The 11200-nt window shown below is 45.0% G+C and overlaps 1 long non-coding RNA gene across 1 annotated transcript in view; it reads right to left on the bottom strand.

The window, feature by feature from the left end:
• Nucleotides 1-10983, bottom strand: part of LOC147017431 (uncharacterized) — a 32766-nt gene extending 21783 nt beyond the window's left edge. The window contains exons 1-2 of the long non-coding RNA XR_015049498.1: nucleotides 10192-10983; nucleotides 4154-4297 (exon numbers count right to left, since the gene is read on the bottom strand). This is a non-coding gene — a long non-coding RNA (uncharacterized LOC147017431). The remainder of the gene's footprint in view (nucleotides 1-4153; nucleotides 4298-10191) is intronic.
• Nucleotides 10984-11200: the final 217 nt, after the last annotated feature.

Below are 11200 nucleotides of genomic sequence, written 5' to 3'. Positions count from 1 at the left end.
TGTGGTGAGGAGATTTCCACACTCCTCAATGCTGACCAGCTAAATAGAAACCGGTACTATGTGTCTGCTCTTATAGATGTTGTGGGATTTCTCGCCGAAAATCAGATACCTTTTAGAGGGAGCCTTGATAATTTTGAAGATATGTCAGACGGGCACAGTGGGCTCTTCCTCTCGCTTTTAAACTACACACTCAAAAAAGACACCGAGCTTGCCGAAAAAATAAAGCATATCCCACGAAACGCAAGCTATACCAGTCCGGAAATGCAGAATGAACTGATCTGCACATCGAGTAATGTTGTGACGGATGCCATCGTGGAAGAAGTAGGCACATTGTGGTTTACCATCAAGGTGGATGGGATGAGGGACCCCACTGAATGTGAGAACATATCAATCATCATTCGCTTTGTATCGGCATCAAATGAAGCAACAGAGCATCTACTCACAATAGCTACAGCTGACGCTGGAGATGCAAAAACATTGACAGACCTAATAATTGCAGAGCTGACAAAAACAGGACTTGACACGTCAAAAATATTAAGTCAGGTGTACGACGGGGCTTCGGTAATGGCTGGGAAGCACGGTGGGGTGCAAAAGTTGTTGCAAGAGATATTGGAAAGAGAAATCCCCTATGTGCACTGCTTAAATCACCAACTCCATCTGGTAGTTATCCACGTCCTGGCAGCAGAGAAAGCTGTCACTGATTTCCTCGAGGTTTGTTGTTGCCTGTACAAATTCTTCAGAAAGCCCACTGTTGCTGCACAGTATAAAGGTGAGCAGTTAAAACGACTTCTTGATCAAAGGTGGACGGGACATTTCGCCACCATGTCTGTGATCATAGGATCTTTTAAGGATATCACATCCTTACTGTCGGAGATTGATGCAGAGCGTGCCTACGGTGCAGAGATGAGGATGGAGGCTATTGGGCTTTTGCGGGAAGTCTCTGGGCCTGCCTTCATGTTCATTGCTATCTTTGTACAAAAACTGCTGATGTTGTTAGATGGCCCTAACAGACTCTTGCAGGCAGAGGACATGGACTTGCTAACGGGGTTGGAACTGGTGGCGAGTGCTACAGAGTGCGTGAAGAAACTCCGCTCTGAGGATGAGTTCACTGATCTGTGGAACAAGGCCAACGATGCTCGCACTTCTACACCTGCACCACCAAAACGGAGATTCACAATGCATAAGAACTTGGAACAGTTTGTAGTTTTGGAGACTACAGGACAAAACAACGACAAGACGGAACTGCAGAGGGTTTTACAGCGCAATTGACACTGTGCTTGGCGAGATCGCTCAGCCCTTCAGTGAGCGCAACACACAACTCGCCCGTTCACTCGCTGCCTTGAATCCTGAAAATGGCACGTTTTTGGATCCCCACTTGCTCCAGCACATCATGACATTAACAAAGTCAACCATCAGTGAAACAGAGTGTGTGGTTGCAAAGCAGTTTATTCGCTCACAGACAGAAAAGCAGCCAAACGAGAGATGGACAACACAAAAACTCCTCTCAACATACCACAAAACGCTGGAAGCCATGCCAAGTGTAGTGACTGCTATGAGACTTGGACTAATGTTTGGTGCATCCACTGCCATGTGTGAAAACTCATTCTCAACATTGAGGAATGTCTTCACTGACCATCGACGGTCCATGCGCCATGCACGCAAGGCACAACTGGTACAGCTGGCCTTCGAGAGAGACCTCACACGTAAATGCCTGAATGAATGGAAGGAGAAGGTCCTCAGAAGATTCCACACCGAGACACGTCACCTGCAGCTCTTCTGACAGTGAGTGCAGCGGTATAAAAACTATACGAGGAGTTCAGATTGTGTGTGTGACTGTTGGTGATGCGTGTGTGGTTATGGTTGCAGTGTGGTTGTGGTCAGCACCCGCCGTGGTCGGTTGCTTTGTACTTCTGATGTTTAAGTTAAATGTTGTGTTTGGTGCTTTGCATATCCCATATCTAGTGCTTTGTGCATAACCTTCCCTCTGTGTAATTGACTGCTTTAAATGCGGACCTTGTGGTATCTTCAGGCTGGTCGTATTTGCTGTTGATAGTTTAACGTGATGATCGCAGGTCATAGCCTCCTGTATCTTATTTCAAAGTGCACTGATTCTGGTGCCAACCTCTCCCGTTTAGTCATTGTATCTCTGGTATATTAATTTTCTAATGCCAATTCTTCACAACACCTTGTATAAGTGCACCTGAATTGGTGCCAATTGTCTAATCATTGAATATCTGCATTGTGAATGTGCCAGTTTGTTGCGGCTCTCCTGCATTCGAATAATTTTAGGCCAAAAACATCGGAACATATTAAATCTAGCTGAGATCAATTTGGTTAGTATGCGACGGCAACCTCAGTATAGATGCGTCAATGCTGCATGAATACAATAGTATACAGGGTTATCAAAAATATTAAATATAATAATTGTGCCCCCCCATCCAGTTCATATGCCCCCCTTAATACTGAGCCCTGGCTACGGGCCTGTACCGGTCGTCCATCAGTCTGTCTGTCTGTCTGTCTGTCTGTCTGTCTGTCTGTCTGTCTGTCTGTCCGTCCGTTCCTGTCCACATTCTAACTCCCAAAGTTTTCAACTTTCACGTTTCATATTTGGTACATAGGTATAGACTGTGGAGACGGTGTGTCGTGACATACGTTCGTCATCTCAAGTGGTTGCCATGGCAACCAGGATGCTGTTTTCCATCCGTTCCTGTCCGCACTCTAACTCCCAAAGTTTTCAACGTTCACATTTCATATTTGGAACATAAGTACAGACTGTGGAGACGGTGTGTTCCGACATACCTTCGTTATCTAAAGTGGTTGCCATGGCAACCAGGATGCTGTTTTCCATGTTGTAGCACAATTCTGTATATACCTTCTTGTTCAGGAGTATATTGTGCTCACTTGCGCTCTTGTTACTGATTACAATATACAAATACATATATTGCTTTAAAATTATTTGGATCAGACTTCACTGCAATGCTTTATAAAAAATATTAATTAGACTAGTCTTTTAAAAATGATAAATGTATAAACAGGTGAGCATTGAGTGGCTTTGACACCAACTCTGGTTAATTAACTTGTAAACATTTCTAAAAAAAAGAAAAATTCCACTTCGACATGATGAGGTATTATGTGTAGATCAGTGACGGAAACAATCTCACTTTAATCAATTTTTAATTCAGAGATACGTGAGGGATTACCAGCATCAGTTCGACATGCAACACATGCTTTTACCATCCACTTGATGTCCACATCATGCCTGGGCCACCGCAATAAACTCTGGGCTAAACCCTTTGTTTTGACCACTCCTAAGTGACCCTTGTGTAACTCATTGAGACAGCTTTGATGTAATGAAGTAGGAATGACAACCCTCATGCCCCCATATAACACAACCTTGAGCTAAAGACAGCTGGAATGCATGCGACACACATGGAGCATATTCTGACGTTGAGGGAAACTCGCACCAGCAACTCGACAATAAAGCGTGTGCAACACACGACAAAATGGGATCGCGATGGATGGAAGCGGCCATGTCCACCGAGATTACCAGACCAGACTCGATCTGTTCGAACATGCACACCTTGACCTTATCTGTAGGTTTGGCGACGACCTAATGAGACAGCAGTCAAGACAGGCCATCAGAGTTAGCGTGCCGTTTGGAAACACAAAATTTGATTTCGTAGTCATACGCACTGAGGGAGAGACACCATCTCTGGAGCCGAGCAGCGGAAGTGACTGGAACGCCTTTCCGAGAATTGAACAACAACTGAAGCGGCTGATGATCAGTTTGTGGGAGGAAATGTCGACCTATCAAGTACTGAAGAAACTTCAACATGCCCCGTACCAAACTCAGTGCTTCACGCTCGATTTGAGCATAGTTCTGCTCTGCGGCCATCAGAGCGCATGACCCAAAACACACACAAAACACACTCATTACCTGAGACATGACCGCATCGATGCCGTATGACGGGCTGTCACACACACACACACGTGAGGATGTGAAGGTTTGTAATGCATGAGAACTGTGTCTACCATAAGGTGAGATTTGACTCGTTTGAATGCTGCTTGTTCCATCGAACTCCACCTCCAACGAACATCTCGACGCAGCATGTGAGTCAGTGGAGCGAGGTCAGTGCTTAGGTTGCTGACATACCTTTGGTAATGTTGAGCGAGCCCAGTGAAGGAATGAAGCTGAACTTTGTCTCTTGGGCTGGGCATGTTGGCTGTGACATCGACTTTGAGGGGCTTTCGACAGCCCATCCTGCATGATGATGTGGCCCAGGTACTCCACTCGTTTCTGAAAGAATAAACATTTGTCTGTTTAGGCGAAGACCCTGAACAGCTAACTTAGACATCACCTTATCAAAGTTCTCAAGAGGCTGTTTGGCTATAGCACCCGTGATGAGGATGTCATCCAAGTGGCATTGTGCCAGTAAGTCGACACAAAAACAATCCACAGCTTTCTGCTACATTGCCAGAGCTGAAGCGATACTGAAACACAGACAGGTATACTGGTACATACCCTGACACGGTAAGGAAATGACGATCCTCTGGTGTGATCTTGAGTTGCAAATCAGCATCGCACTAGTCCAACTTCCTGAAATACTGACTCCCCGCTTACTGAATGTATCGCATCAGTGGATGGCAGTGGGTACTGCTCCACACAGAGGTTGGAGTTAACTGTTGCTTTAAAGTCACCACACAAGTGGATACCTCCATTCCACTTGAGCACTGTGACCACGGGCATTGCCCACTCAGAGTGCGCTACCATTACAATGACACCAATCTTTTCTAATCGGTCGAGTTCTGTTTGACCCAATCACTAAGAGCATATGGCACAGGTTGATGTTTATAGAATCGCGGACTGACACCATCCTTCAGGTGTCGGTAACATTGAGCACCTATGAGGTTCCCGAGCCCAGGTCTGAATAGAACTTAGTGTTTTTCCAATATCCCTTCCAGCGGGGAAGGAGACAAACAATGTATCCATCCATCCATTGGGACCATACTCTGTGCAGAGTGTTGGTGCTGCCAAAGCAGTCTCCTTGGCTATTGGGCACAATCCTGAACTGGTCGCCACTCTGCCACAGGATACCAGCATGTTGGCACTCATTTTGCTGACCTCGGAAGGTTGACAGGCAGAGTCAACCCCACCTGGTATTACTTCAACAGCTGAGTGGGATCCCAAGCCCACCACCCTAACCATTAAGCCAACACCAGGCATAAACGATGCATGAACACTGTAAAATGTCTGCCCAATCCAGACAAATTGTGTGCAACCGGTCACGATCAAGGAGAGATGGTCCAGAACCATCAACCGCATGCAGGGGCAACACTGCTTGCTGTGCCCAATGATGAACCACTACATCCATCAAACCTAATGGTTTGATTAATTCCCCAGTGTGGGTACGAAGGGTCATGTGTACTGAGGCTAACATCGGACGTCCCAAACGACACCAGGTCTGCTTACTCACAAGACTGACTGATGCCCTGGTATCCACTGCGAAGTTGACTGGCCTGCCATTCACACTAACAATCACCTCAAAAAGGGTGATTTGCAGTTGTTGTCATCGGAAATATGCCAAGTTGATCAACCTCACTGCTTGCCCTGACCACAAAAACCGATTGTGCCTGGCCCTGACAGACCCTCCACGCATGGCCTGTCCTACCACACCGGTGACACTGCATTCTGAAATGGACAGTTCCGTCGAGAGTGTGAACCACCACATCCCTGACAAGACTGCTGTGGCAGCTGGCTCTGTGATGCACCGCTTGCATGCAGCCAGGACGACAGAGGTTCCTGATATGCTGACCATGATAGGGAGTTGTGAGCACGGGACCTGCCAGCAAAGGAAATATTGACAGACAAGTCCTCTCCAATAATGGCTCGAACATCCTTTCTAGCTCGTTCCACGGCAGCTGCAGTTTCAACCGCTTTAGCAAACTTAATCTCTTCAAACTTTATCCGAAGAGCTGATGCGACCATCCTCTCATCCCGTAACCCAGCGATAAAACGATCCGTCAATCTCTGACCATTCATCGTCACCAAAACGGCAATCCCATGCCAGATGCTTGAGTCTGGCACCAAAATCAGCTACCCTCTCATCGGGAAGCTGAACCAGGTTGTTGAACTCCCACCGTGATAACTGCGGAGACTTGCCTGGTTTCATATGGTTGTGAAATGTCTTGACTATGGATTTATAGGTGATAGTATCATCCAACGCCTTTGCAGGTGAAATCAAGTCAGACAGCAGACGGGACACGTCCTCCGGTAGAAACAATAGAAGAATCGCTTTCTGTTTCCCGGCATCGGCGACGTCGTTAGTGATGAAAAAGAAACTGAGCTGCTGAGCAGAGTTTAAAGTTGTCCCTGGCATACTCTGGGACCGTACCATGTGATGTAGTCATGGTTCGCCAAATCCTCATCGCCCATTGTGGCGTCTTTTGCACAACGATGAGGACACACGGAGAGGATCAAGCACCATTACTTCCATCAAAGCAGGCTTTCCTCGGCCAAACACGATACCGACATTTTTAAATGTTGTTTGACTGCCAGGCAGGTAGACAGAGTAAAACAATTATCTCACTCCTCTTTGCGCATGTGCGATCGGGACAAATCCAGAGCCAAAGTACCGTTAAACTACAGGTTTGCTTTCCGATTCATGGCAGAACTTGCATATTTGCAGTCTTCAAATACGATCTAGTTTGAGGATGTCTCGAGGACTTCAAGTAAAAGTCAACAGAATGTGAGACACCAGCGATTATTATACGTGGTTTAGACTACTATTATTGAAACATGTATAGTGCAGTAACAGGTTAGCCTCGAGCACACTCCCTTCTGAGTTGTCTAGCCTGGGTTTGTATCTCAACCCGGCAATAAACCGTCATCCCGATGTTTCGCAGGAAGAGCAAACGGTGGTCTGCGGCTCACCAGGATCCGCAATCTCCATGCAAGGACATCACACCACCTTCACAAATCGAAAATCAAAGGCTGCCTGACATGTGACTGTGGTCACCCAGATCAGACTATTCATTACATTGTGAATGGGCATCACCTGTAAACATTTGATGAAGGGTTTAGGGCAATCACCTAACAACAGACAGTGCTGTGACTTGGCTGGCCAACTTAGACTTAGATGTGTGAGCTGTAATTTGTCATACGCAAGCTTCGACTAACAGGAAGCGCGATACATCGTGTGTCGATGTTCTTTGTGTGAAAGATCCCACGGTGTCCTAATTGAAGAGTAGATGAGTTACTGCTGGCAACCTGAACAAATTCCAAATTCCTGTCTGGATTTGGGTAGCAAGTGGTCTGTTATTCTTGGAGGTTCCTTGACACTGGAGTACACTATCTAGGAGAGCGGTTGCTCTCTGAGCAACAGCTTCTGCACTACAAACCAATTGACATTGATGTGATTCACAAGTTTCATGTAAACGACCTTCTTTGGATACACAGGACATTGAACCAACACAGTCAGACCTTTCTTAGGTAGCCCCCCTTATGTTAAACTGAAGAGGTCACTCAGTGACCTTGCGTGTAAAAGCACTAAGTCCAGCTATTGTTAAGTCCAGCTCCTTTGTGATAGACCAAATACAAAGACCTTATATTACACAATAGGAATTAGATGTACATCAAAGAACCATGTTTTTGTTTGATCCGACTACCCTCGAGTAAGTAGTATACGAAGTGGACACACATGACCAATCCGAGTCACCATGCCATATAATGGGCCCATATGGGGCACTCAATGTTTTCAGGATCTATTGTTCCGAAAGGCCTGATGACTAAATGCACAAGACCGCTTGTTGGACAGTGGACCCGCCAGCATTTCAACGAGATGTAAGCCCATGGTTAGTGTTACAAGGATAGAAGGCAATGCCTATTAAGATAATGAAACGAAACCTAATTGGAGTCGGTGGAGGTGATTCATACGACTCTTTCATATACTCTGATATCAAAGGAAACAATGAAACGACAAATGCCTCGCAGGGAAGGCGATGAGGGATAAAAATAAAGTGAGTGGGAGGCCTGGCCCTGATGCTATGAGTAAGGCTTCAATTAAAAAGGTCCATGTTACAATTTCAAACCGCGTGATCACTTCATGAAGCCATCTGACACACCAATGGTGCTTGTTGACCCCTGTTCATTTAAACTACCATGAAACACTTTGTTCAGAGCTTGGCTGGATTCAATAACTCATTCACTGTGTTACATAAATTTGAAAGTTACCAATTTACGGGATGGGTTCCGTTTGCATTGTGTGTTGACTATGCATCAGCCAAGACAATGTCATCGTCATCATGCAAGTGCTTTGGAGGTGGAGACGGTCGTTCACATGTTGTATATGCCAACAATCTGGGAAGGTGAATTTGTTTGGAGTTTAGGATCAGCTGCTGAACCACACTCTGATGGAGCAAGCAGCTCGTGCAACCTGGTGTTCAGGGATATTCCAGAAGACCCGACCGCTTGCTGCCCACAGTTTTTCCCGCCATTTGCAATTTGCTTCGAGTGCAGGTGATAACTCGCAGTTTCTTCCCGAAGGACACCGTGGGATCCCGTCGACCGACCAACGACCAGTCCTGCCAAACGAGTCCTCCTGCTCAATGTCCTTCTGAGGGACACATTGATGAAATCGGCCGACATGTGAAACACCAGGATGACGTTGATAGGTGGGTCGAGATTCTAACCTAGGCTAGACAGTTCAAAAGGTAAGTGGGTATATCTGCAAGCTCTCCTGCCAGCCCCCAAGACAAGTATGACATCACAGAGCACAACAAGCTTTCAGAAGGAGAGGTTGAAGACCCAACAAATTTGTGTACACGAAAGAGATGACAACCAGCTTCAAGTGAAGTGTGGAAAAATGTACAAGTAGGTTTCGTGTCTCTGTTGGCTAAAAACAGAATTGTTTTACAAAATGACTGTTAGAACATTGGACCAGGAGGTCTACACAAACCAATTTAATCAACTGACTAAATAAGCAAAGGGCAACATGCTCATGGTTGTCTCGAACACTGACATACATATTCATATCGTGAACGGATAATCAGACAAAGACAAGTGAGAAACCGATTATAACAATTAATGACAACGGCGATAATACAGATCAACGCCCCCAAGCCGTGGGAGTGCTCCCCGGAGGCGTGCGGGTTGTTTGCAATATCATGAATCTCTGACACCTTGTGGAGGAGGGAGGTTGGGGTTGGGGTTGGGGGAGGCTTGATTGGCAACTCGGTTAAAGCTCGAGTCCACACTGCAGTGTGTCTGTCTCTGTCTCTGTCTCTGTCTCTGTCTCTGCATTTTGAACACGCGGTGCTCACTCAGTTCTGGTTTGGTTAATCTGGTGTAAATGTCATGCCGTGTCCTTTAAAACGGTGCCCCCTGTTGGCCATTTCAGAGCAGACGGAGCATTTTGTGGTCGGAATCTCGAGCATACTTCAAACACTCCGAAAATGTACTGCATATCGAACTAGCAGGTACCCGGGATTGCCCGGTGTCATTTTTTTTTTGTGGGGCCCTAAAATACTTCCTTCCCTATATGGCAACACCCACTAATGAATGGAGTCAGGGATCATTTCATATTCTCTTTCACAAAGCTACAAAGGCTGAGGCACTATAGAGCGATTTTTTAAATTATTATTATTATTATTACATTTTCATTATTTTTTTTTTAATAACAACTTTTTCTTTTCAAAATTTTCCAGTTTTTTTATATATTTTTTAGTTTTTTGCCAAAACGCTCCTCGATACTCACTGATGAACCTCTAAAAGTTTGACAAATCTTCAAACCAGGCATAAACTGTTGTTGCAGCAGCCATGTGAATGCCGTTCAGCCATCTCTGAGAAAATGGCGACAGACACATAGGCAGACAAACACAGACAGACAAAAGTCAAAGTCTTATAGTACAGAATACGTCCTTTAAAACACCTCTCCAAGATGGAAACTCAATAACTTGGTGATCTTTGCTCATGTCACTGATCGTGCGGCGTCGACTCGTTTCTTGCCACCGTCTGACACCTTCCACCATAAGCTCCGGTGTAATATTACGTGATATGAAAAACGTACGGTTTGTAACTTTTCACGGTTTGTCAGCCACTCCTTCAAAAACAGGCGGAACACGTCATCCATGTCATCCCCAGATCCCCACAATCTTTATTACCCTAATGAACTCTTCCGAACACAACCTTCTTACCTGTGTTTCCTTCGCTTTCTCCCCTCTTTTGACTGTTCCTTCATCCATTCATTCTTTCGGTTATTGTGCCCAAAAGTTCACGCACTGTCAGTTGATGCCCTCCATCACTTTGCTCTTCCATAACACTTGTAGTCGAGGCATTATATGACAAATAAGGACTGAACTTCACACAAATTGCAACAGAAAAATCTGATAACTGTTCATTACTCATAAATGTGTCCTCTATAACATATAAAAAGTCCTAATGAATCCAAGTGGTGGAATTTTTTTTTTTAATATAAATTAAAATTATTTTTTAATTATTATTACTATTATCTTATTTTTTTTCGAAAATGTTTCTTAGCCGTACTCTGGTACCACTTTTCATGGGATATTTAGTAGCGTTCTAACTATATACAGTGGGGAGAAGAAGTATTTGATACACTGCCGATTTTGCAGGTTTTCCCACTTACAAAGCACGTAGAGGTCTGTAATTTTTATCAGAGGTACGCTTCAACTGTGAAAGACAGAATCTAAAACAAAAATCCTGAAAATCACATTGTATGATTTTTAAATAATTTATTTTCATTTTATTGCATGAAATAAGTATTTGATCATCTACCAACCAGTAAGAATTCCGGCTGTCACAGACCTGTTAGTTTTGTCTTTAAGAAGCCCTCCCATTCTCCACTCATTACCTGTATTAACTGCACCTGTTTGAACTTGTTATCTGCATAAAAGACAGCTGTCCGCACTCAATCAATCAGACTCCAACCTCACCAAAATGGGCAAGACCAGAGAGCTGTCTAAGGACATCAGGGACAAAATTGTAGACTTGCACAAGGCTGGGATGGGCTACAGGACAATAAGCAAGCAGCTTGGTGAGAAGGCAACAACTGTTGGTGCAATTATTAGAAAATGGAAGAAGTTCAAGATAACAGTCACACTCCCTCAGTCTGGGGCTCCATGCAAGATCTCACCTCGTGGAGCCTCAATGATCATGAGAGGTGAGGGATCAGCCCAGAACTAC

Source organism: Eptatretus burgeri, chromosome 11 (assembly GCF_056783735.1).
Source record: "Eptatretus burgeri isolate ZD-2024b chromosome 11, Ebu_testis_v1, whole genome shotgun sequence".
NCBI lineage: Eukaryota > Metazoa > Chordata > Myxini > Myxiniformes > Myxinidae > Eptatretus > Eptatretus burgeri.
Note: the sequence above shows the minus strand (reverse complement) of the source record. Positions and strands in the feature narration are given on the sequence as shown.